The sequence below is a fragment of the Chrysoperla carnea genome, chromosome 5 (genome assembly GCF_905475395.1).
Source record: "Chrysoperla carnea chromosome 5, inChrCarn1.1, whole genome shotgun sequence".
Classification (NCBI taxonomy): Eukaryota; Metazoa; Arthropoda; class Insecta; order Neuroptera; family Chrysopidae; genus Chrysoperla; species Chrysoperla carnea.
Window position 1 is genome coordinate 75,345,123 of NC_058341.1, and position 27,253 is coordinate 75,372,375.

A 27,253-nucleotide genomic window follows, 5' to 3' on the forward strand; every position below is an offset into this window, starting at 1 on the left:
TTTTTTCTTGCTCCCAAAAACTCTTGTAAACTTCGACCACTTACATGCCTTACATTCCTCGTCAAACCACTTAGCTTTATTCTTAACGTTCATTCCCCCTTTTCTCACAACTTCCATTCCACTAGTAAATATAGGAATCATTTATTAAGCAATTGCACTGCATTATGCAATTTTCAGTTATCAAAGAAATGATTAACTCCTATTGCGAATAATTCTGATTCCTTCGTTTCCATTTTGGTTGTGATTTGTTTTCTTCCTTCTTTGGCCACCTATATCAACTCAATGCTTGCTCAGTTTCCATACCCAACAAATTATTATTTTCTTCACTGAGCACTACATTAAGTTCTAAAGGAAAATGATCTGATTCGGTTTCTTCACCAATTGGTATGTCACTCCCAGAACTTATGACAGAAATTATATTTGTACTAGTTGACCCGACGAACTTCGTACCACCTAACAGTCGATTCTTTACTTATTTTAATACTTTTTTTTAAAATTCTTATTCTGCTATTTGTTAGTTAGGGAAAAAAAGTTAATATGTCAACAATTACATTATGTCAAAAAATAAAAATTAGTAAGGCATATTTAGTAAGTCAAAAATACAACACTTTTTTAATTTTATAGAAATTTGTAGCTTTTAGATTTAGTAATATTATAGATGCACAGCAAAGAGACGTTAACATTTCAATTGACATTTAACCACAATTCACATTTTACCATAGACAATTTGTTTTTGAGTAATGTTACAATAGTATTGATAAATAATTATAGGATACTAACGTGCTTTCCCGGAACACTTTTTCAGGAAATTTTTAAAATTTTCTCTCCGTAAGAACCATCTTCGTACTTCAAAGAATATTATAAAAAAAGAATGAGCAAAATCGGTTCAGTTGCTCTCAAGATTTGCGCTTAGCAACACATTCAGCGATTCATTTTCATATTATATATTTTTCAGACAAATTGGCTAGATCAAAATCTTTTAATACTTAATCATTTTTGTCCGTAAAGTCTTTTCTTAAATTAAAGATAATATTTCGTGATAACATGTATATATTGTTAATCAATCATACTTCTATAACCATATTACAATTTTATTTTTGTTTTAGCTATTTGATGTAGAAACATTCACATAACTTTCGTATTACGCTAATTACTTTTTATTAATAAATGTTTAAGGATGCTTTTAATTAATTAATGATGTAAATTCTATGAAGTAAATTTATTTTGATTGGTCTTACTGTCAATTTATTTTTATTTTGTCTCAGAATAGATGCTAAATTATCAATATAAACTATCATTTTCGCCAATCCGTCGAATCAGATTTTTAAAAACATTGCCAACCCGCGGATCACGGGGTGAACCCAATCACAGAGTAGACGTAACGGCCAAAAACCCACAAACCCAAGTAAACTCGATCCTATTAAAGACATTAACAAGAGAGGGATCATGTATGATCGTCATCACAGTCATCAATTTAAGAAAAAAATACACATACACCAATAATCCAACTGATACAATATATGGTCTAAACATAATGTGTAATTTTTCAACTCAACAAGTTTTTATTTTTGTTTGATAATTAATCAATATTAACTTATTTAATTATTATTTATGGTTTTCGATTTTAATTTTGATGATGATTATATTATCATTGGTCATAAATAAAGATAGCAAAGCAACTAAGTGAGAGCAAATGACTAATATTACAGTAACTTTATACATTTCAGTATTCATCAAATCCGGTAGTTCTGATTTTTCGCAGACTTGTTTATGATGTTATTCCAATGAATAATGCAAGTTTGTGACCTCGAGCGATGAACGCAACTTTGTCAAAAATCGAAAACCCGTGAAAGTTTCAGCTTTTTTTCAAATTTTGGCAATTAAAACTCTAAAAGGGTAGTTTGAAGCAACTTTTCAAGATGCTTTTAAAATAGACTAAATTTGCTACCATATGAGAATCGTCACCGAAGACCCAATAGTTTCCGAGAAAAAGCTGTTCAAAAATCATAACTTTTTCTAGCTTGGCAATTTTTTGCAATATTTTAAACGTTACTCGAACAACTCTAGCTAGCGGGAGGTAGTTCCACTTACCTCCAACAGAGTTGCTCAGGGTCAAAATTCATTCAAAACCATATAATATTGAAAATTGCGAAGTAAGAAAACATGATAGGCTTTGAAAAGATTTATCTCGGAAACTATTTAGTCTACAGAGACGATTCTAGTCTCATTTTATAGAAAATTTAGTCAACTTTAAAAGGTATTTCAAAAACTACCTGTTTAGGGTTATAATCGCCAAAATCAGACAAAAAGCCAAAAATTTTCAAAGCCAAAAAGGGTTTTTTCGATTTTTGACAAATTGGATTATTCATTGGGATACCATCATAAACAAGTCTGCTAAAAATCAGAGCTACCGAATTAGACCTTATCTCTGATGTATTAAGTTATGCTGATAAATTTCGAAAAGCTTTATCGGAAAGTATTGGGTCTACACAGTCCATTCTCGTCTCAAATTGTAGCAAATTTAGTCTACTTTAAAAACGACCTAAAAAGAATTTATTAAAAAACTAGTTCTTTAGGGTTTTTATCGCCAAAATCCAAAATTTTCACGGATTTTTCGATTTTTAACAAAGTTGCGTTTAGCGCTCGAGGTCACAAACTTGGATTATTCATTAGACCAAAATCATACACAAGTCTGCGAAACTACTGGATTTGATGCAGACTTTCAAACGACAAGGTTATTGCATTTTAATTAAAAATATTAGGAACTCTGTCAAACGTACTAACCTTGACATGATTTTAAGATGAAAAATTGATTTTCTGTATCTCTCAGTATCAGGGCTAAATTAACTAAATAACTCCGGCACAATATCCAGTAACAAGATTTCGTTAATTTGGCAGGAATTTGTTTTAATATCTCTGATTTTGTTATGTTTTTTCACTGTTATTTTTGAGAGGGTTTATTTTGCATTGATTTTTTTGTTACTGGATATTGTGCCGGGGCTATGAAGACATTGGTAATTTAACCCTGATACTGAGAGATACAGAAAATTCAATTAAATTTCATTTTAAAATCATGTAAAGATTAGTACTTTTAACAGAGTTCCTAACATTTTTAATTGGTCATCTGCTCTCAATTAGTTGCTATCTTTATTTGTTTCAAAAGTTTTTTGTTTTTGTGTGTTTGTTTGTTTGATTGTTTGCTTATATGTTGTAACATATCTCAGATATGTATCATAATCGATTATCAGTTAAAAATGTCAAATGTTATTTATTACAACTTTTTGCATTTTTATAATATTGTCAAATTTAACAATTATGTATTGTAGATCCATACGCTCCTACATCATCCTTTTAATTTTGACTACCATAAAGATATAACAAAACAATAAATGGCCCCTTATATAAAATGTATAAGGCTTTTTATTAGGGTTTAATTATATGAATTATTGTTACATTAATTTGTTATACTTTTTTTTCTAATATTGTTGTATATAATTTTTTATTCGATCAAAAATCATTGCTTGTAAAAACATATTGTTAATAAAATTCATCGATTAAGCAAGAAGTTAAATTATATCGGTTCGATAAAACAAAATAAAGTAATATTGTAAAATTACCACAAAGTATTGTGTTTGTGATGACCGGTTTTTGTGTTCCAGAGCTTTTTTTTTTGTTGCTTGATTTTCTAACAATACACTCAAAAATTTTGCCAACTTTTAGAGTAAATATTTCTTATTTCAAAGCTTATAAAAGTTTTTTAAATTTTATTATTTTTGATTTTTTCTGAGTTGTCTGTTATTTTTTCATTTGATTTCTGCCCAATTTATTATTATATGTTTCGAATGAAATTTATTTTTTACTCTAAATTAATTAATTGTTACCAAATTCTGTTCAGCAAACAATAATCAGTCGGGAGGGAGGGTAGGTTGTGTGCTTATTAAAATTAAATGTAAAAATCTACTAAAACAATAAAATTTGAGCTTAGAAATTTAAATTTTGACCCTTAAATTTTGAATTTGGAAGTTTTCCAAAAACGCACTACCGCACACAACTTTACTAAGATATTTTTGGATGTGAGTTCTATGTTGACATGTGTAGATAAATTTTGAGATTATATTCCTGTTGAATAGTTGAATATTAGTTTTGTATAATGAACAACTTTCTAATTTAAAGTTTTAGTACCTGAATAATCGAGCTTTGCGTGTTTTTTTTTTAATAACTCCGAGTCTCAAGTTTTCGAGATACAGCGACGTTTTCTAAAAAAAAAAAAATCGATTTTTCGTCCCAGAAAGCCCCTGCATACTAAATTTCAATCATCGGAACAGTTTCTGACATTGCTGATAGTATGCTTACGAATATAAAGGCTTAAAATTTAAACTTTAGTATGCTTACAATAATTACAATAATAAAGATTTAAATTTTACTGAAGGTTATCTAGCGACAAAACAGAGCGCGCAACACCTTAGAATGAGAAAAAGTATAGTTTTCTAAGTAGTAGTTGTATTCAAAAAATAAAAAAACCATTAAATCTATCAACGGTACAACGAATACTATCATATACTGCTCATCGGTGTTTCATATACAATGGTTAATAAGTCATTTTAACAGCACAGATATTAAATTCAACAACGTTGCCACTTATCACTTCTTTTCATTCATTTTTAAATTACACTAAATATTTATGAAAAAGTAATTTATGTTTATTCGATTTTTTTAAACTAAACTGTTAATTACATCCAATTTTAGTTCAAAGCATCCTTAATTTGTTTATTTACAAATGTCGAGTTTTTTTTTTTACAAAATTATTTTTTATAGAAAAAACGCGAACTAAACATCTTCAAAAATGTCTAATAAATAGTATAGAATCAAATCCTAAACTTTACATGTTATATATCAAAAACTTTGAAAAATTATACCAGCTTTCAGAGGCAATGGTCCTAAAATTTATTTTACTGCTTTATGTCGTTGAAAACTATATCTTTGTAATTTTTCGTGAAAAACAATTTTTAATCTCATGTCATTAAAAACACCTTAAGTGAAAATTTAATTACATACCTACTCAAAGTTATTCACAACTGTCGTTTGACTTACAATTATACTTTGTGCACTAGGTACGGTATACTTAAAAATCCTTTAAACAAGTAGATGTTTCAATACAAGGCCTATTATCAACCATAAAAAGTAAACTTCAAACCGTTTATTTGATTAGAATCAAAATCTAACAACTGGTCTGTATGTGTATCCATATATACATATATATATATATAAACACAATATATATTTTAAGAGGGGTTCTTCATTCATAAACTGAATTTCTAAAACACAATTCAAACTACAAATAATAATATGAGGTGAGAGGGAGGGTGCATGTGTTATTGAATTGTTACCTCTATATACAATGTGTTAGGAGGAATATTCTCGTTGTTTATAGGAATATCGATTTGTAATTTTGCACAGTCATACAGGTGATGGGTCACATTTTTTAAGATACTAAACCGAAATTAGAACTTTAAGGCCAGCTTACTACAAATTGACAAATAGGACAGATTCTTAATATTTTACCTAGCCTCAGAGATGGTTAGAGATATCGAGAGAAATGATTAAAAGGTTAGGATACAGTCTGGTGCAACCCTTGAGGCCCACACGATTAACTACCCAGCATGATAAAAGTAATAAAAAAATTTTAAAAATTAAAACTCGCCCGGCTCGAAACGACTCGATCTAATGTTATGAAATTCTTTTCAGATCATATTGAGACTAAAATGCTTCGATCAAAATTCAAAAAAATTGTCTTTTAAGTAAAAAGAATACTCTGGTATTTTCAACCGTAATAAGATCTGTTCATTCCTACTAGTATTTTTACTGGACTGTCAAGAAGTGGTTATGTTTACGCGCGTTTCTTGTATGTATGTATGTATGCATATTTGTTTGTATGTTACATCGTATCTTCCAAACGACTAAATGGATTTCAACATTTGAGGTATCCTTATATTTGTCTCAAAAAGCCAAGCGTTCTTTGATTTATCGAATTTGATTTGTCGAAAGGTATTTGAAAATAAAATGGCGGATTTTTGGAGCGAAATAGTAATACGTTAATAAAAAAAATATATATAACCAATCGAGTAGGGTATCAAAATAAAGGAAATTAAAAATGGATCACAAAAATATTATAAGTTATATGTTTAAATATAATTAGGAACAATAAATTAGATTAAAAGTTTTAATATAGTATAATAGGAGGGTTTTTTTAGTGATGGGACACTAAAAAGTCGAACTAAAAAATAACAAACCCGACTGCGTAATACAAAATCTGAAAAGAAAGAATCAAGTCCAGTAGTTTACATAACGACTTTAACAGTACCGACTGTACAGTCGTTATGTAAACTAATGGACTTGTCCCTTTCTTTTCAGGTTATATAACGCAGTCGCGTTTTTTTATTTCTTTAAATTATTATTTTTTTCTTCCTTCAATCATTTTGTATTATTCAACTTAATTCTTCTATAAACGGAAATATCTGAAATTTTTTTAAACTATAATTTTCGCAAAATGAAAATAATTTTTGATCACTTCTTTCATTATCAGGGATTGAATTTTAATGTTAACATAGAAGTGATGTGACGTTAGTACATTAATTTTTTTATACGCGTTGCAATGAGTCTATTAATCATTTATAATGTTACCAATTATAAATGATAATGATTGGCTTCTCCCATTCATACTTATACAATATTATTTATTAAATAAATAATTATTGTTATTATTAAATGAAATACGCTTTTATTTTGTGAGTGGAAGGTTACATTTGGATGGTACCTTTAATAAATAAACCATCAGATATCCTACACTATGATTTTTTAAGATTTTAACTACAATGTTTACACAAGCGAAATCAATAACTTTTTTAGAGCTTCAAATATCACTCCATCAAATGCGTTCCATCAAATATGTTTTGATACGATTCAAGAACTACTATTATTGGTAAAAAGTTCTCACGTGAGATATTTCTATAGGCAGGAATCGAATTTTGTTTAAACTTATTGAATTTTGCAAGATAACAGAAGCATAATCAAGATAAAGTTTAATATCAGTATAAGTATTCATACATTTCACGTCATAAAAGATAGGTTGAAAATTTATTAATTAATTTTTTTTAAATTTTTATTCGTTTTAGCTGCTAAGGCTATATACCCTGTAAAATTCTGATACCACTAAGATAACTTTATCACTTTTCGCCTGACTACTAATCTGCCTGTATCACACAAAACCAAAAAGTTAAATCACACGCTAAGTTTTAAGACCAATATCACCACTACACTTATTTTTATCGAGAAATGAATTATATGTCTTTGGTCTATGTAATGTAAATATTTATATTTTATCTCCATGAATGAATTTTAGGTGCCGTATGAAATTTTAAATATTTAGTATAATATTTTTATACACTAACTACTTATATAGCACAAATACTTGTTTTTGTGTTGGTTTGGTAAATGTTCAAAACTTACAATCCAAATTATTTAATATTTAAAATTATTTAAATTTTATCGAATAGTCCCACTAATTTTAAGCTTTGTATAACTTTGGAAATGCGTGAATATAAGGGGTTTAATATATTTATGTTGACATTATCTATCCGCAATTTGGTCATAACGGGTGCGGTCAATTTGTAATTCGTAAACCGGTGGTTAGTACTTAAAACTTGATTGCACTTGTCACACAGCCTTGGGTTGCTTTTTGTAAAGAAATGTTCGTGGGTAAGTTTAGTATGCCCACGCTTAGTATGTTATGATCCTTGTAAAGGCACTTTTACTTTTTATTTATTATTTAGAAACTACTAATATTTTTTATAAATTATTTATTTAAAATAATATAAAATGTTGACGATCGTCATTTTCGCCATTTTCAAGACAATCTTCTAAATATGTATTTAGAATAGTCGCTTTTTTGACATGTTTTTTAATTTTTCTTAGTTTGTCGTTTGACTATTTTCCAATTTCATTTGTCAGTCATTAAGTAAGCGTTGTTTTATTTCGTTAATCTTAACGGATACAGTGTCTCGCTTGCTAATCTGCTGGACTTCATCATTGCCTTGGATTCCAACGTGTCCAGGGATCCAACAGAATATTATTTTTGTTTCTTGACTTATGCAATCCTCGATGGAAGCATTAAGATTTTTGACTATTGGATTTCTAAAGGCAGATTTTGATTTTATTGCTTCAATTGAGTTTTTTGAGTTTATAGCAATCTGGATGGCAAAGATTTCTGTTGTAAATGAACTGCACTCTTTCAGTAGTAGCTGCTTTTTTCATAGTTTGTGGTGTAAATAATGCTGCCCACAGACACATCGCTGGTGGCTTTGGATCCATCTGTGTATATGACAGTGTAATTTACGTACTTTTCGAGGACCGCTTTAAATGTTTATGTGTATAACTGAGATGCTGTGGTGTCTTTTGAGAAAAAGGAAAGATCATCAACTTATTCAATGACCGTTTTCTTCCAAGGACATGGAGGTTTATTGGTGTTGATTAAAATTAATTTTTGATGATATATGAATGGGTTCAGCGTAGAAATTTATTGTAAAATTTGTCCATTCATGAAAATGCCTTGGAAAGTTAAACTCTGACAGACGCTATTTTAAAGGATCCCGACTTCGTATCGTCCTGATCAAAGGCTCTCACGGCCACATAATTTTTTAAAGAATTTTATTTTAAAGAAATTTACATACATAATTTAATACACAAATATTATATTTTCCTATCTCATCGGGCGAGGTCCTTTCATCGTTGAACATATTTAGCAGTTTTTACTTTAAATTTCGGTCAAATCTATTTATAAAGTTCGAAGGCATGTTTAAAAACAAATGTTTTTATATAGACAAGTAAAACTTATTTACAAAATTTAAAAGCCTCCGACAAATTTTTCGGAGACGGAACCCTAAACTTGCAATTGAAACATATATAAGAACACTCCCCATTAAATAAGGTTTTCCTTAAAGCATTGAAGATTGTTACCAATTTTTAGATTTTTTGGGTACGGTAACCCAAACTTGCACTTGACACATAGTTAAAAAGACTCTCTGTTAAATTACCTTTCAAATGAAACCAAAAATTAAAAAAATCTCAGCCGTTTAGGCGCTACGATGCCACAGACAGACACACTCACACATGCACACACACATAGCTGTGTGTGCCTGCTCCAACTGACCTTAAATTAAAGGAGTCCATGAGATACCCAAGCAGTCCTTGAGATACCCTCTCCTCTCCAATTCTAGCAGTTTTTGCCTGAAAAATTTTTATGTATATGATTTAACTTAAAACAAAAATCTCATTAAAGACTTCTGGGATGTAACTTATACATACATTATAATATTGAAAGGGAAGCCATTTCTAAAGCAAAATGCCGAAGGCTTTTTTGTTGCCAAACACGTGGCCATAATGTTTGTTTTGAGGAAATGGTGTATTATGTGATGATTTTTTTAAACTGGCATTTACCAGCAAAGCGTATAACAGAGGTTAAGCGTAGAACATAAGATAAAGATATCTTAAAATTTCGGAATGTAGGGAAAGTAAATGAATCTTTATAAAAACTATGGGACTGGATTGTTTATAGCTTGCTTAAGTAAATTAAAAACAAAAATTTGTGCGATCTAGGAGGTGTGAGCCACATTTGCTCGGGGATGGGAAAGTTTATGCAGAAAATGATAACGGAAATCGATAAAGGAAAATTCTAAGCAAAAAGTGTAATTGAAACATATTTCGAAAGTCAATACTTCCCGAGTTACTGGCAATTGAAATTCGGAGCATTAAGCGTCAAAATTTGACATTTTTTGAAAAAATTATATCGTACACTTTTAGTACAAAGCACTATAAAAGAAGCTGAAAATGAAAAAAGTTTCAAGTCATTTGCATAAAAATTGACGGAGTTATGATGAAAACAAAGTTTATCGGACCTTTCTTTTTATGTTTTATTCAGTACTCAGAACAAAAACTGATGAATTTATCAAGGGAGCTAAAATTAACGCTTGCCGCTTTCCAATTGATTTATTTAGGTACTGGCAACAGGCTCAAGAAGAGTTCTAGCAGTTTCGAAGAAATGTTTTTGGAAATATTGCAATTTAATTTCAAAAAAATGTCTTAATCGTTAAAAAACTCGAAAAAAATAAAGGGCGTTATAACTTCATAAATATTAATTTTAGAAAATTTGTAGGTTTAAAAGTTATTATCATTTTCTTGTTTAAACAAATATTAGAAGACATATCGGTCAAATAGGCAATAAGTAAATCGTCCTAGTCGTCTAAGTCATAAACAGTTAGTGATACAAAAAAACATTATTTTACAAAAAAAGGTAGGTAATTTAATTATCAACAATAAAGGTTATTACCATTTTTGGTCTTTAGTGCACACGGTTATGGAGATATAGCCTAAAACGGTTTTCCTTAAAATGGAGGCACTTCCCGCCGCCTATTTTTGTCAAGATTTTATGCATTTACATTCAGTACGTGAGACTAAACCTATTTAAAGAATAAAATAACTCCTGTAATTAATTTAGTGTATCATTAAGAAATAAATTGATATAAAATTATTAAGAGGTTGTGACAAAGATAAAAAGAATATTTAACGCGCAAATTATTTGACGCATGGGTAAATGTCTCATCACGGGACTAAAAGTTATCGAACGGGTGACGCGAGTGTTGACGTGTTAACGAAATCCCATTTCATTAACCTCTCTCCCCCATTCACACTCTCGCGGAGAATCCTCTCCAAAGTTAAATGAAGTATTTTATTTACTACCGCACTCTCGTCTTACTTCATGAGTATCTCCTTACTATGGCTGATATCGAAGTGGTTACAGCTACAGCAAGAGCTCTCTGTGCGTTATATGATCACTTTTGAACTTACAACACAAGTTATCACAAGAATGTGGAGTTGATACTTACCTGTACTCGAGAGGATGCCTCGTGTTGCCTTTTATACGGAAAGTAAAACCGCTTTTTTAACGAATTTGGACAAGGCGAGGCGAGACACCACAAGTAACTACTCCACACTCTCGTTTCTTGCCCGACTTCATGCTACTTTGCGACATTATGAAGCAGGCTTACGAGTGTGTCAGATCAAAAGACATTAAAAACAAGTGAAAACAAACAATTGGCTAATTTCATTGTTGAAATACCATGTATAGACAATATTGATTACGCAATTGTTTTTTTACGTCACTTAAGTAAAGAAAAATAGCTACTCTTAGAGAGCCACACATACATCCCTGTCACACTCGTACCTGATATTCCCATGTTATATATACTGTATAATTTGCGATTAATTCGCACCCTCACGGGTAAACAGGGATGGATGTTTAAAAAAAAAATCTTTCTAACAAACGATGTTTCTATTTTTATAAGGAACATTTTTTATATTTAAATTTTATTCTATCTCTAACGGTTTATATGAGGGGTGCTACGAACCCAAGACCTTATTGACCTATGCTGTTCCTTTACGACATCAATCTTACTTTTTACGTCCTGAACACGCTATAAAAATTTCAGTTTGATGTCTCTTTTCGTTTTTGAGTAATCGTGTTCATGGACGGACAGTCGGACAGATGGATGGACATTCAAACGGACAACCGGATATGGATTTTATGAACAACTATAAACAACTTAGTATATCTTGATATATGAAAAAACTTAGTATATCTTGATATATTTCATTTATATATGGTATATATATTCCATACTCTATTCATCCCTTTTCTGAGACTTATAACATTAAGAATAATTTTGCAACATCCAGTGAACAGTTTGGACACAAATTATCTGAAAATAACCTAAAAAAAGCATAATATATTACTTAATTTATTAAAGCATAAAATATTGAGGAACATCGATTGCGAGATCGTATGTGGTATTTTTTATGGGCTCAATATACATAAATACTTGACCCTTGGGCATAGTAATAAATTATTACTCAATTCTTGATTCATTATATTTGCATAGTTCATTTATTAATTAAAGGGTGTGTTAAAATTAAAAATATGAAATATTGGATGTAGGCACTTTATAGGAAGAATATTAAAATTAATATGTCATTGCCAAATATTAGCCGTAAGGTTATTTTATTATAATTATTGTATTCATTAAAAATCATATTTATATTATTTAAAATAAATAAAACTATTTTTAGTTCTCATCAGAGCGTATTTGTATGTTTTAAATAAACTGCGCTATATTTTTCATATTCCTTTACTGCTTTTAATTAATTAAACGTACACTTTTGAAAACTGACCTGAAGGCGTATCTCAAAAAACACTATACTTGCACACTATGTATAGTGTGCAAGCAAGTTTGAGTTTGTTTGCATTTATTTTTTAATAAAGTTATGTTTTCTCTAAACGAAACTTTTAATTGGGTCGGATTAAATCCAGGTAAGAAAAATTTTAGAAATGCTGAGTAAATTATAAAATGTGATGAAAATAATGATAATATAAATAGTGATGTTCTAGTTCCTCAGCACCTTGGCCTTGTTTGCAAAATGTAAAACTGACAAAGACAAATTATTAAATATCCAAATAATCATTGTTTTCGGTAACATCAATCAATCGTATTCTATACTTGAATTATTTTACTGAGGCCAACTTGAACTTTATGGTGTGTTTTCTAGCCTACAAGTATTATTTAATTGATTTAAATTTATATTTTCGATAAATATGAGTTTTTTAAATCAGATTTAAAAGATCGAACCATTGAAATTAAACTGTGAGCTTTAAGTAATGAAATATACGACTGGTTGGAGTAAATGTGATGGTTCAACACACCAAACAAGTAATTCACAGATACCTGATGGTTAAGTATTTGTATTGGTGTTTGATCTATTTCATAAATTTTGTAAGTTAATGATTTTCTGACTCAATTCTTTCTAAACATTTTTAGTTTTCCAATGATATTCAAAATTTTTGATTTTTATACCATGTTGTACATATGAAATGTATAAAGGTAGGTATACTAACCATAATTCCAAGTTTGTAACGCTTAAAAATATTGATGCTACGAACAAAATTTTGATATAGGTGTTCATAAAATCCATATTCGATTGTCCTTTTGTATGTCCGTCCATCCGTCTGCCGGTCTGTTAGTCTGTCTCTTTGTCTGTCTATCTGCTCGCCTGAAAACACAATAACTCAAAAACAAACAAAAAATATTGATCTGACTTTATAGTGTGCTCAGGACATAAAAAGTGAGGTCGAGTTCGTAACTGAGCAACATAGATCAATTGAGTCTTGGGTCCGTAGAACCCATTTTGTAACCATCAGAAATCGAACAATTGTGTAAATGTAAAAAGTATTCCTTATAAACAAATTAACAACTTTTGTTTTCGTAAACATTACTGTTTACTCGTGTGAGCTTACTTACATGACGTAAAAAAACCAATCGATTAACTCAATCAATTGTTTGTTTTCACTTGTTATTTATAAAATTAGATAAAATTTAAAATTTTTATTGTACGGGGTAAGACTAAAAAAGGTAACAAAAAGAAGGTTGCAAGAAACAAAACACTTCAACACTAATATAATCAGTTCGTGTTCGTAAAAACATATTGAACTCATCTTAATAAAAAAGTATGAAGTAAACATACACATATCTATCTATCATCTATTCAAATACTAATTATATTTGATTATAAGTTGACAACACCATAATTAGTTCAACAATAGAATATTAATAATAATAATAATAATAAATATATAATATTTTAGAATTAGGGGTAGGTATATACCATGTTCATATTTTTAACTGGACGTTGTACCCCTTAAGCAAGCAGCAACATGAATGCAGTTGCAACATTAAATATTATATGAAAACATAATAAAATATTTTGATGATATGTACAAGTAAATATGATATTATACGACACGTGACTATACACGTGTGTTTAACATATTGTATTGTAAAGTAGCTATCTATGTCTGTATGTGTGTTAGGTTAGTGTTTGTATGGTACGAGGAGCGCTTTGGAAGACTCTATGTTAAGGTGGATGAATGTGAGTTCTTTCTTTCCTTATTGAGCTTAGGTTGGGATGAAGTACGTTTCAGATTTGGGGGTGGTTGCGTTAACTAGCACCTGCGCCCTGAATAAAGAAACATAAGCCGGATTTCGGAATAGCAAATTATAATTATATTCTTTAATTAAAAAACTAAATCATCTTAGAATTACAGCTTAACTAAATGATTCGGTTTTAAAATCAGCAATTTTAGCATCTTGCACCTAGCATCAGTTTGCGACAATATAACTCATCCCCGAAGAATTGGAGTTATCTTACAAACTCTCCTATTTTTACTGAAAAAATTCCAGCTTATCTAAGATTTCTAACCAATGAAGTGGACAAAGATGCTGTTTGAGAACTTATCAATTCCTTAAGAAAAAGCTATCGTTTTATTTTTTGATCGTGAACTTGGTGAAAATCCAGATGTCAAATACAATATTTAGCATGTTAAGTAGTGGTTCTCTTAGCTGTCACTACTGGCCATACAATTCAAACTTTTGCTGATAATTATAGAAAACTAGCAGTGAATTACTCGCTTCGCTGAGCAACTTCAATTTTAAATACAAAGATTATTGTGTGGACTGGTATTTATAACCTTCACTGAATATGCCGGCACTTACCCTGCTTTTATTCACAATTTCTTCTAACCTCTAAAATTATCAATGTTTCTCTACTATAATATGCATGTATTTAACATAAAAACCTTAATCTTGAATCACTTTATCTATTTTAAAGATCTAAGCATACATAGGGACATGGGAACAGACAGCGGGAACCGACTTTGTTTTATACTATGTGTTGATAAAAACAATTAAATGATCGTACAGAAATTAAAATAATCTTACCTAATCCTGCCTTTTTTGACGATACTTCAATTTGTGTTGCTTCGATTCTGATAAATAACCTTAATCGTACAAAGTATTTGAGAGATTTCAAAGTATTGTTTATTTCTTGATAAAAACCTCACCCAGGAGTTCCGATTCCTGCAACCTCCGATATAATAGGTCCACTCAATTTCTCTTCTTTTACATTTTGCTCTTCCCTAAGCTGATCTTCATAGCCGGGAATTTTTTCGACAGCCAATAAGTTTTAGCGATTATGAGCTTGTAAAACTATAATAAAAAAATCGTATTTACATAAGAGATTCCCAAATGGTCAATGGCCTCGATTGATGACAGTAGGTTTGCTTCAAAGAAAGATAATTACTGCCCGTGACTAATCTTCATGAAACAATACCAATAGCTAAGCTGTTAGAATTTGTTTAATCGCTATACCCGGATACTAATTTTCAAGAGTATCTGTGTCTGTATCTCTAGATATGTTTTCACGTGACAAATCTGCATCGGTACCTAGTTGCATTTTTACTTTAGGTAGATAAAAAATAAAGACAAAGAAACAGGAATTCAGTTAGAAAATTGGAAAAAATTCCTTTGTTTTATACAGTTATAGCTTAGATTAATATAATATACAACTCTACAATTTAATCGAGGAATGAAAACCGAAAAAAGAGTCTAACTGAGATATTGACTTCTCGTTCATAGAATTATATGGGTGCTGGTAAAAAAAGTTTGCCTGAGTGAACTGAACAAAGTCATATACATGCGAACTTGTGCCTTTTCCATTTTTCTCCATAGGGTGGGATTCACCCTTCTTCCGGACAATTCATTATCTTTGCTTTACATTTAAAGAAACTATTTTATTTCATATTATGAACAATTCCTAGCATTTTTTGATTACTGAAATTTTTTATCTCGCTTCGCCGTTTTCCAAATGTAACCATTTGGAAAAATAAAATGCGAATTTTCACCGAAAACTCGTTATTATGGAAAATAAAGTTTAATTTGGGGTTCCGGAAAACAATTTTATTTGAAAGCAATTAAATACTACTTATAGTTTGGACGATTCTAAGTATTTTTTGTATTTTGGCAATTTTTATAAAACCTCACTGTTATCGATATATAAGCGTTTGAAAAAAAAATTTTTGTCAAGAATTTGTTATTGAGGAAAATATAGATTATTTTGTGGTTCTGATCAAAAATTTGATACTATGACTTTTTATTTGAACTTGACTTGATATTTTTTACTCCTTACCTCACCGTTTACGCGTTTACGATAAATAAGCTTTTGAAAAAAAAAACTTGTTTTTGCAGGAAATATGATATTGACGAATGTATAGATTATTTTATGATTTTGGTCAAAAATTAGATTTGAAAACAACATGACTTTATATTTTAGACAACTACAAAGACTTTTTGATTGTTTGACAATTGATGACAATTTTTTTCTTACCTCACCGTCTTCGATATATGTGTTTGAAAAAATGAAATAAAATTATCGAAAACGATGGTGTAAAATAAAAAATGTCACGAGTCAAAAAGTCTTTATAATCGTCCAAAATATTAAGTTAAGGTTCGAAAATATTAAGTTAAAATCGAATTTTTGGTATAAGTTTAGTCCCAAGTTTGTAATGCTTAAAAATATTGATGTTATAAAATTATATATGTATTCATAAAATCACCAAAAGACTCCATTTCCGGTTGTCTGTGTGTGCTTCTGTTCGTCTGTCTGTCCGGAAATTAGGTCAGGAACATATAGTACGAATGCACGAATTGCATTTGTGTGTAAGAGGAGTGGATATCTTTCTTTACTTACATAAAAAAATAAACGATTGGGTAATCAACACTGTCTATACATGGTATTTCAATAATTAACTCAGTCAATTGTTTGTTTTCAAATTTTTGAATCGATGAAAATTTTTTTATGCTTTTGATAGCTATTGATAGGATATAGATATAAAAAAAAATTTGTAACATAAATATAACATAAAATATATATAAACATATATCACACCTAGGATCCCTACATAAAACCTGAAGTAAACAAGTCGTGTTTTAACAATAAATAGTTTTTGTGTGTTTTATTTTAGTAATTTTCTTTAAAAAATCGTAAATGTTATATGTAGTGGTTGTGTAAATTTTTTCGCGTTGCTCCTAGTGCATTCAAGTGCACGATTTTCCTAATTGATTGATTCAAAAGTTCTATTTAATCTTTTTAGCTTTGAATTATTTTGTTCATAAATTATTGGGTAACAAACGTCAAAAATTTTAAAACAGAAAATAAAATTTATTGATGCAATTCAGATTGTGTATGCTAAACATATTTTGTGTTAACGTGAATTATATAGTGTCTTTGATTATCTTCAGTTGAGCATACCCCACTAGTGTTTTATCTCTATTTCATTATTCTGATTTATATTTTTAACCGACTTCGAAAAATAAAGGAGGAGGTTATCAATTAGACTGATTTTTTTTTTATGTGTGTTACCTCAGAATTTTCGACTGGGTTAACCAATTTTGATGCTTCTTTTTTTAGTGACAAATTAGTTACTGCTAGGGGTGGATTTACACTAGGGCAGCAGGGGCTGGAACCCAGGGTGGCAAATTTTCTAGAAAGGCAAAATTTGGAAAGTGTAAAAAAATTTTTTTATTGTCATCAAAATTTCTAAATAGAAATTTTAATTTTTTTAAATTAATCATTTAATTACTTAATCATTTAATAGATAATTCAAGAAATTCGACTCATACAATATTTGTCAAATCGAAATCGACTGTAAATCATAATTTTGGTACCTTAAGTGAAAACTTGTCTTCAAAAAAATTTAATTGATTCATTTCTTTGAAGATTTGAAATGGTTATATTTGATTTTTAAATTGCATTAATTATAAAATTTAAATTTGGTTATTTTTGCCATGCTTATTGCACTGAATAAACGATGGAAAAAAATTCACCTTCCGATATTCCGAAACTTTTGTGAGCAAACGACCTTTACACTGAGTTTCCAAACGTAGAAATCGCATATAGAATAATTGTTACTTTAGCTGCTACAAACTGTGGCGCAGAACGCTCGTTTTCTTGTTTAGAAAGGGTTAAAAACTACTTACGTTCTACAATGAGTGCAAAGAGACTCAATAGCTTAGCTATTCTATGCATCGAATCGGACTTACTTCAATGTTTAGATTGTGAAGATCTAATCGACCAATTCGCAATTCAAAAAGTCAAGCGTGTTTGCCTGTGGAAAAATTATCATATCATAGTATATAATATATAACAAATTATTTGCAATACAATATTACATATTTTATTTTTTTTTAAATAAGATATCAAAACTACATAACTTTTAGTGATATTGTCTCTGGTTAGTGTATTTAAGATTCAATAAAAATCGCAAAATTACCGACTTCAAAAGATAAACTTTTCCAAAACAAAATAATATGCACTAAAAAGTAAAAAAATAACGATAATATAATGTAGTTAAAATTATTGTTATTTTTGGAGTTTGTATCAGCCAAGCTAATGTAGCAAACTGTTCTGTCAGAGTTGTTTCCTTGGCTGACACCGACTCCAAAAATAACTATAATTTTAATTACAATATATTATTGTATTTTTTTACTTTTTAATGCATATTATATATCTGTTTGCATAACATTTTTGTCCTTACCTCTAAAGTCCAATTACAGCTTCGGCTTCATAGAAGACGACAAGCTTTTTTCTTTTGGTATCAGCGGGAAAATAATGAGAATGTTAAAGAATTTATATGATAATGCTTATGTCAAAATTAAGGCCGAACTAAGTAAAGAGTTCCCTGTGAATGAAGAAGTTTTACAGGGTTAATCGTAAAGCCCCTGGCATTTACTCAGCATTTATTAATGACATCGAAACTTATTTTTCGCAAGAAAGGTGCTCGTAGACTTAAGATTGGTTTCCGTGATATTTTCATGTTTCTATACGTTGATGACCTTGTAATTCTGGGCGATAGATACTCCTATTTGACTAAAAAATTGTATTACTTTCCCTTTATGCTAAAAAGAATACTTTAATTGTCAATAACTTCAAAAATTATGATATTCGGAAATGGTTGTAAAATTCCTCAAAGTTCACAAAGTCACAAATTTGAAAAGCTGTGGTTTGAAGTTGTGAACACATTTCATTTCTTAGGAGTACCGCTCCCGATCTTCTCCTTGTTTCATCAGGCGCTTGAAACTTTGGTACCAAAAGTTCTGTTGATAAATGATATAAAAGCTGATATATGTTCTGTTACACGTTAACTACATCGGCTACGTTAACTTGATCTAAGTCCATTTCTTGGGAAGCTATAATATATAAATTATCATTCATGCGTATTTAATACCTTACTATACTGTTCCCCAGTGTAGAGTCTACGTTATTTACCTGAAATTAAAAGCTTTTAAGTAGGGTTTTTTAAACAACTTCTTCAGCTCTCGAGAAATGTACCCAATTATGTAGTTTGTCTTGAAACGGGTTCTTAACCGTTGGCTCTTAGAGAAATAAAGGTAGCACTTTCATGGTTGCGTTAAATTACGCTCATGGGTAATGAAAGGTACCCGAAACTCTGTCATAGGCGGCCTCTTAACCTGGCTAATACTTCCGACTTTAGTCAACCAAAGTTGAATTGGGTATTACGTATTCGAAAGCCTGCATAACAACAATCCTTAACAATTTTCAAACTTTCTATGAACTAGAAGACAGTGAAATAATTGCTTTGTCATGTCACAACTTGATGTACAAAAACCTGATAGTCTGAAGTGGTGGATTCGAGAAATATTTGGCTTTCCACTGTCCCCTGTCATTCATTCGAGTTTTCGTACAATTTTGTAACTGTAACAACCACATTTTACGTATCGTGATCAGCAAAATAAGTTATGTATCTGATTTGGCTGCCGTTTGCACTCTTTGTAGAAGTAACGAAGTCGAAAGCCTTACTCATTTGTTAGTTATTTGCCCTGTATGAGCTTTCAATTCAATTCCAATACCTTAGACTTGTATGACTTGCTATACGGAATATTTCCCATACTAAAAAGTTTTTTCATTACCTTCGAACAATTCTGATGATTAGGTCGTTCCTTCTAAATGAATAACTGGTTAATACTGTAAGTGTAGGTACTTCAATTTGGTCTCTACGATTTTAAATCTTATGATTCGTTTAGGCACATATGAATGTTATAACTGAGCTATATTTATATTCTAACTATTTCGAATAATTTTTGTTTTCGTTGATTAATGAAGGAATTCATTGTAAAAATTCACTAATGAAGGAACTATTTGCGATGTAAAGTCTTGGATCAAAAAAAAATAAAAATTATTTATTTATTTTATTATATTAAACACCTATAGAGCAAAAGTACGGAATTCGTGAAATACCGTGTAAAGACAATGTTGTTTACGCAATGGTTTGTTTTTTTACGTCATGTAAGTTAAAAAAACGATAGCCATACATGCATATCCCACACATATAACTGATATTCCCATATAAAACGTATTATATAATTTGTGCTTTTACGGATAAACAGGTTTCTAACGGTTTCAATTGCCCTATGTGCTCATTTACGAACTACTCACTTTTTAAGTCCTAAGCACATTATAAAATATTTAATATATTTAATATATTTCAGCTCGATATCTGTTTTAGTTTTGAGATCGTGTTGACAGAACGACAAACAGGCAGACAGACGGACAGCCGGAAATGATCTAGTTAGGTGATTTTATATACACTTAGACCAAAAGGTTCGTAACATCTATATTTAAGCGTTTCAAACTTTGGACTAAACAAAGTATACCTTTATACAATCCGTTTTTGTACCATCTAGGGATACCAATATCACTAGTATGATAGAATACATGCGTTAAACAATGCATCTAAGTGAAAGGTATTATATACATGTGTTGAACATGTAGTTGTAGGATGCATCCACACAAGAGAAGATCTGTCGTATCGTATCTGTAGTCTTACAACTACATGCTCAACACATATAATACCTCTCACTTAGATACATTGCTTAACGGATGTATTCTTTCATACTAGTGATATTAGTATCCCTAGATGGTACAAAAACGTCCTGTATATATTTCATATATATATAGAGTAAGAATGTCATCATTGTAAAATTGTAATAAAAAGAAATAATCTTCTTCTTAATAAATTGTTTCATTTTTTATGGGAATTGAATGAGTTATCAATCTTATTCATTCAAGACACAAACTTTTATTATATTAAATATAATACACTGTACTTATAAAGCAATTCATCTTTTTATTTACTATTTATATAAATTCTTATTTAGAAAATAAGAAAAAGTTATTTATTTCTATTTAGAAGTCAGCGATGAAGTGGTCAGTAACATAATATTAAACCACACAATTCAAAAGTTAATAACATAAGTGCTAGGCTAGTGAACCCTTGTGGGAAAAAAAATGATTACGGTTTTTTTACGGTCCTCTCTTTTACGGCCACTATGCAAAGTATGTTCTTATAGTACAGTATTAGCCTAATAAAATTGAAAAAAATATCATGGTAATACAGATAAAATTAATGCAACTTTGAAATTTTACTTTTTTATTGTTTATAAGAGAGTATTTGGGAGTTCTAATCACTTTTTTACAAATTATATAAAAAACTATGCATCAAATAAAAAAAAAGTTCAACTAAAATTCTAGCTGAAGTATTTGTATACATTTTTAGGCTAATAGAATTACGGATTGTACGTGTTGTTGTTGGTCACAGGTCAAAAGTGGTTTTAATTTCTGAAGTGGCTCCGAAAAGTTCTTCGTTAAGAAGAATTTTAAATAAATAAATCGCTCTAGCAAGGTTTGGAACAAAGGTATGGCCTATTTCTGTTTTTAATCCGCGATTGTCATCTCGAATTTGTTGCTATGAAAAAATAAAAAAAATGAATGGCCTTAAAAACATTTTGCAACATTTGATACTCCGTTACCTATTGATGGAATAAAAGTAACTAGAAAAGAAGCACAAAACCTTTCCTTTTGTCATGTAGCAAAAAAAATGTCGGCAAAAGGTCGCATCTAGAGAATTTTAAGAACAAAGGAGGATCGTTGAAAATTCACAGTAATTGTTACAAACATTACAGCGACTCAAAGTGTATCAAAAGAGCAAACAAATCCCAACATACGTCAGAACTTTCATCGTCAAGCAGCACAGGTAATACACAGTTTGATTTTAAAAATCTCTACTTCGTTTGCGGACATGAAACTTCCAGAAATTTGAAATTTTTCGTAATAAGAAGTTGAAGGTCATAATCGTTGTTTAAAAAATAAAACAAAATGGGCTCTACATCGGTCCCAAACCGTGTTAGAGAGGTCTATTTATTTAAAATTATTCTTGCCGAAGCACTTTTCGAAGCAAATTTTAAAACCGCATCGTTAACTCGTTAAGTTGAAAATTCGTTGAGAAAATTAATTTTGCAAATAAGGAATTTTCGAACCTGTAATTATTCTTAATATTAAATATGGGTATAAGGAACAAAATTGCTAAATAAAATTTCTATTTTGCCCTATTGTTCTCGTCCAGCAGATTGCGATTGGATAAAAACTCAGACCTTGCGGTCTGCTCAAAGTCAACCACTTTTTTTCAGACATCTAGTGCAAAATGAAATTGTGAAAAAACTATTGGACCGAATGAAACGTTCCAAAGTTAATTTTGTTCTTCGAGGTATCAGCCACAAGATAAAGGTGTCAATTTAATTTATAGCAATTATTAGCAAACAAATAAATTCAATTAAAAAATAGAGTTTTTGTTGACATTTTTTTGCATTTTTTCGCAAAAATTTGCAACAAAAAATTTGTTTTTTCTTTTGAAGTTCTAGAAAAACATCTAAGGAAAAAAAAGTTCCGTAGAACCAGTATCTTAAAGAAATATTCGCAAGAATGTTCTAGATTTTTTTTTTTGTTTTTTTAGAATGTTTCACAGAACCACTAGCTAAAGTTAACTTGAAAAATAACAATTGACTGAGTTAACTGTTGAAATACTATGCATTGACAGTATTGATTACTCTATCACATTACACATACTTAACTGATATTCCCATATAATACACACTATAAAATTTACTCCTAATTTACGCCCTCACGGGTAAATAGTGGTGTTTACGAAAAAATGTATCATACAAAAGTTGTTTTGTTTTTCATAAGGAACATTTTTTACGTTTAGACTTTTGTTCTATCTATAACGGTTTACAAGATTTGTTCTATATCTAACGGTTTACAGGACCCAATTGACCTATATTACTCATTTACGAACTCGACCTCACTTTTTACATCGTGAGTACACTATAAAAATTTCATCTTGATATCTCTTTTCGTTTTTGAGCTATCGTGTTGGCAGACAGACGGACAGACAACCGGAAATGGACTTAGTTATTAGTTATTCTATGAACACCTATACCAAAATTTTCATAGCATCAATATTTTTAAGCGTTACAAATTTGGAACTAAACTTAGTATACCTTGCATAAACACACTTTTTGTTTGGTTTTGGAGAAAATGCACACTAACATTTGTTCCTAAGTTGCGCCCTCACAGGTAAACAGTGATGTTTACGAAAAAATGATTCAAATAAAAATTGTTATCCTTTTTATAAGGAATAACTTTTACGACGTTTATTCGATGCGTAGTTTTTTTGTTATTTGTAAAAAACTGATTAAAACCCTCAAATACCCCAAAAAAATGGGGTTAGGTACGCCCCTGAGAGGTCGACTTTTTTTGCTTACACCATAATAAACAACTGTCGAAAATTTCAACGCTGCATTAATGTTTTCCATTTAGAGATTTAGTTTTATTGTACTATATATGCAACGCAAAATATATGAGCAAGAACATAGGCTCAAGAAAATTTTTTTTGTAGACAGATGTTTGATTTTATCTTGCCAGTATAGGAAGTTATTGTAATGGGTCCCACTTTCGAAATCGAAATTTTCAACATATCTTTACGTATCATGGTCAGGACATGGCATTAACTTTGGAGAACAAGTGTGTTTGTGTGTCTTACTCGTGTAGATCTGAGGGTCGCACCTACCCACGACTTGTTGTTGTATATTTTGATGTACAAACCCTGGTTTTCGCGTAAAAAGTTCATAAAATTTAGGCTTTTTCAGGGATGAAAAACGAAAAAATTGCGTTTTTTTAAATTTTACGAATTTCTTCCTCGAAAACTAGAGGGCTTAGAGATTATATGATGAAATTAATTATCCAAAGCAATTCGGTCAATATTACTCATGTTTAAAAAAAATAGTTTAAATCATGTCCTACCGAGCTACCCACCGGCAACGTGCACTTTTATTTCAGGAGCATGTTTTCAACGTGATTCTGATAAAATTTTCATGCGAAAATTAATTATGCTCAATGATGAATTTTGCCGGGGTTAAGTTACTGACCGTTTTATAAAACCAATCAAAATGATTCTTTTATAATTTTGGTTTTTTACACATTTTTGTAGTTTCTTAATAAAAATTTAAATGATTCATTTTTCTAAATTATATTATTTTTACTTAAATAAGAATTTGAATATATATTTTTCTGAATGATCGATCCTTTATTGAAATCTTAACTTTGACATTTTATATAGGTTAGAGGCTGTTTCCTTAGACATTCAAATAATTTTTCCGTCTACTTAAGACGTCAATCAAACGCTAACAATATTTTTCATTGCCGCTAATTTGCATGAAATGTTTTTTTTTTTGACTAGTTGTATGCAATTAAAACAAGCAAAAAATATAAAAAATAAATAGTCTAAAACGAACTCAATTGAGGAAGTTGAAAAAAGGAAGCAGTACTGAAGCTTTTGAATTGTACAAGAGCTTTTACATTACGTAAACCCAGGGAGAAGCCAGAATTATTAGAATGTATACGCTAGAAATTTAAGGTATAAAATATGTTCAATTTTCAAAAGTACAATATATATGCTAATTTGTCAGATCAAAGCACAAGGTATCCGTTGTATAACGCCTTGTGCCCTCCATTACTACAGCACATCTGTAGCTTGCATTGAATTTAACAGCCTTATGTGTTTGAATTCCATTGAAGGGAAATTAAATTATTTTTATTTTCTATAAGAATTTTATAAAATAATTTTGTTTGTTATTTGATTAAACATATTTCATTCTAATAGATAAAAACACATTAATGTTACTTTGTGTCAAACAGTCAAACACAAAGTTCCTTTAATTTATCAAAATAACAAACAATGATTTGTGATTAGTTTGTCATGTCATGCCAGTGTGATAATATACATTAAATACTTTTATTATGCCATTTGCCAGCATTCCATCCTTTTTTTGTTTCTACTGTATCAAACAATGAATGTCAATTAGAAAATGAATTTTTAATGAATTTTTTTTATAAAATTGTAATTTTTACGAAACAATTAGAATGAAGGAAGACGCATTGAAGGAAGAGGGACGGACATCCTTCAATAGACAAATAATATAAGTTGTCTAAATTCTTCCATCTTTGCCGCTTTTATGCGTTAGAAACTTAAGAAGGACCACTCTATGTGATAAATGTGATAAGCTAAATGGCTTATTTCAGTCTTTCTACCAATACCATGACTCACATTTCATGTTCCAAGTTATATACACCGGAGAAACTTTACAAATCCATGTAAAAGTAAAAATATTGATGCTATGAACAAAATTTTTGTAAAGGTGTTCATAAAATCCTATTATTAATCCATTTTTTCATCTGCCAGTGCATTCGCCAAAACGATAACTCAAAAACGAAAAGTGATAACGAAAGTTTTATAGCGTACTCAGCGCTTAAGGGACTTATAACGTATATCGTTCGTAAATGAGCAACATTGGTTAATTGGATTTATCATCATCTTTTAAGCCGTAAGCGATAGAACGAAAATTAAATAAAAACTTAAAGTTGATCCATATCTAAAAAATAAAATTACTTCTGTTGAAACATTTTTTCGTGTATCATTGTTTTCCCGTGATGGCACCAATTTGGGAAAAAACTTTGGTGTTCAAAACTATAAGACGGCCTGCTCGAAGGCAATAACTTTTTTTTCAGATATCTAGTGCAAAATGGAATTGTGCAAAATCTATTAAATCAAATGAAATGTTCCAAAGCTAATTTTGTTCTTTAAGGTATCAGCTACAAGATGTAGGAATAAATTTTTTTTAAACATTTATTTGCAAACAAATTAATTCATTTGAAAAATCGCATTTTCTCGACTTTTTGTTTCATTTATTCGCAAAAATTTGCAACAAAAAATTTGTTTGTTTTTTTTTTTTCTCACATGCCTTAGCATGTATTGTATCGAAACCCGCTCTTGAAACAGAATTTGACTGATAAGAATGCGGCCAAAAGAAAAATAGGGCATTGAATTCTTCAGAAAATTTCCGACTTGTAATGTGTATTGGCTTGCTGTATATCTCGGTTACGAAAATTTAACATTGTACTCCAAATAGATAGACAAGACTAATAGGCAATGTATTGTGTGCGTTTTCATTTCTTAGATAATTTTCTTTACCCTTCAAATTTTTTATTGTAATTATTTTAAATAGGTCAAGATTTTGAAGGATCAGGCTATAATCACTGGCGCGGTGGAGAACCCAATGATCAAGAAAATGAAAGATGTGGAGCCATAGATCGAAATGGTTTAATGAATAATTACTTTTGTAATAATCCATCAGCCTTTATCTGTGAAATACCTGCGTTCTACTACTATTTTTAACTGCGATTAGTATGCTTTTCTAAACAGATTACGTTTCGACCTACTTTGATTTGTCGAATTTATTCTACGGAGATTCTTCGTGGCTTATGAAACATCCTGCCTATTAAAACAATATTTTGGCTTTACGTTTTACTGTTTACTGGAATCAATACTAAGGTTACTAAAGCTTTAAGTAAAATATTGCATTGGAATCAATCAAAATCATTAATAATAATATATTGAATAAAAATTTGACAATATTAAAATATTTTTTCTTTTTTATACCATGTATATATGAAATATACATAATATATTAAGTTTAGTCCAAAGTTTGTAACGCCTAAAAATATTCATGCTACGAAAAAAATTTTGGTATAGGTGTTCATAGAATCACCTAATTAGTCCATTTCCGGTTCTCCGTCCGCCCGTCCGTCCGTCCGTCTGTGGACACGATAACTCAAAAACGAAAAGAGATATCAAGGTGAAATTTTTATAGCGTACTCAGGGCCTAAAAATTAAGGTCAAGTTCGTAAATGAGCAATATGGGTCAATTGGGTCTTGGGTCCGTAGGACCCATCTTGTAAACCGTTAGGGATAGAACAAAAGTTTAAATGTAAAAAATGTTCTTTATAAAAAAATAAACAACTTTTGTTTGAAAAATTTTTTTGTAAACATCACTGTTTACCCACG

General features: G+C 30.0%; 1 long non-coding RNA gene across 1 annotated transcript; it reads left to right on the forward strand.

Moving 5' to 3' along the window:
- The first annotated feature begins 13,230 nt into the window (after positions 1–13,230).
- Positions 13,231–22,563, forward strand: LOC123299617. Its single transcript, XR_006535352.1, has 3 exons — positions 13,231–13,274; positions 15,006–15,007; positions 22,444–22,563. It is a non-coding gene; the product is annotated as an uncharacterized LOC123299617 (long non-coding RNA).
- Positions 22,564–27,253: the final 4,690 nt, after the last annotated feature.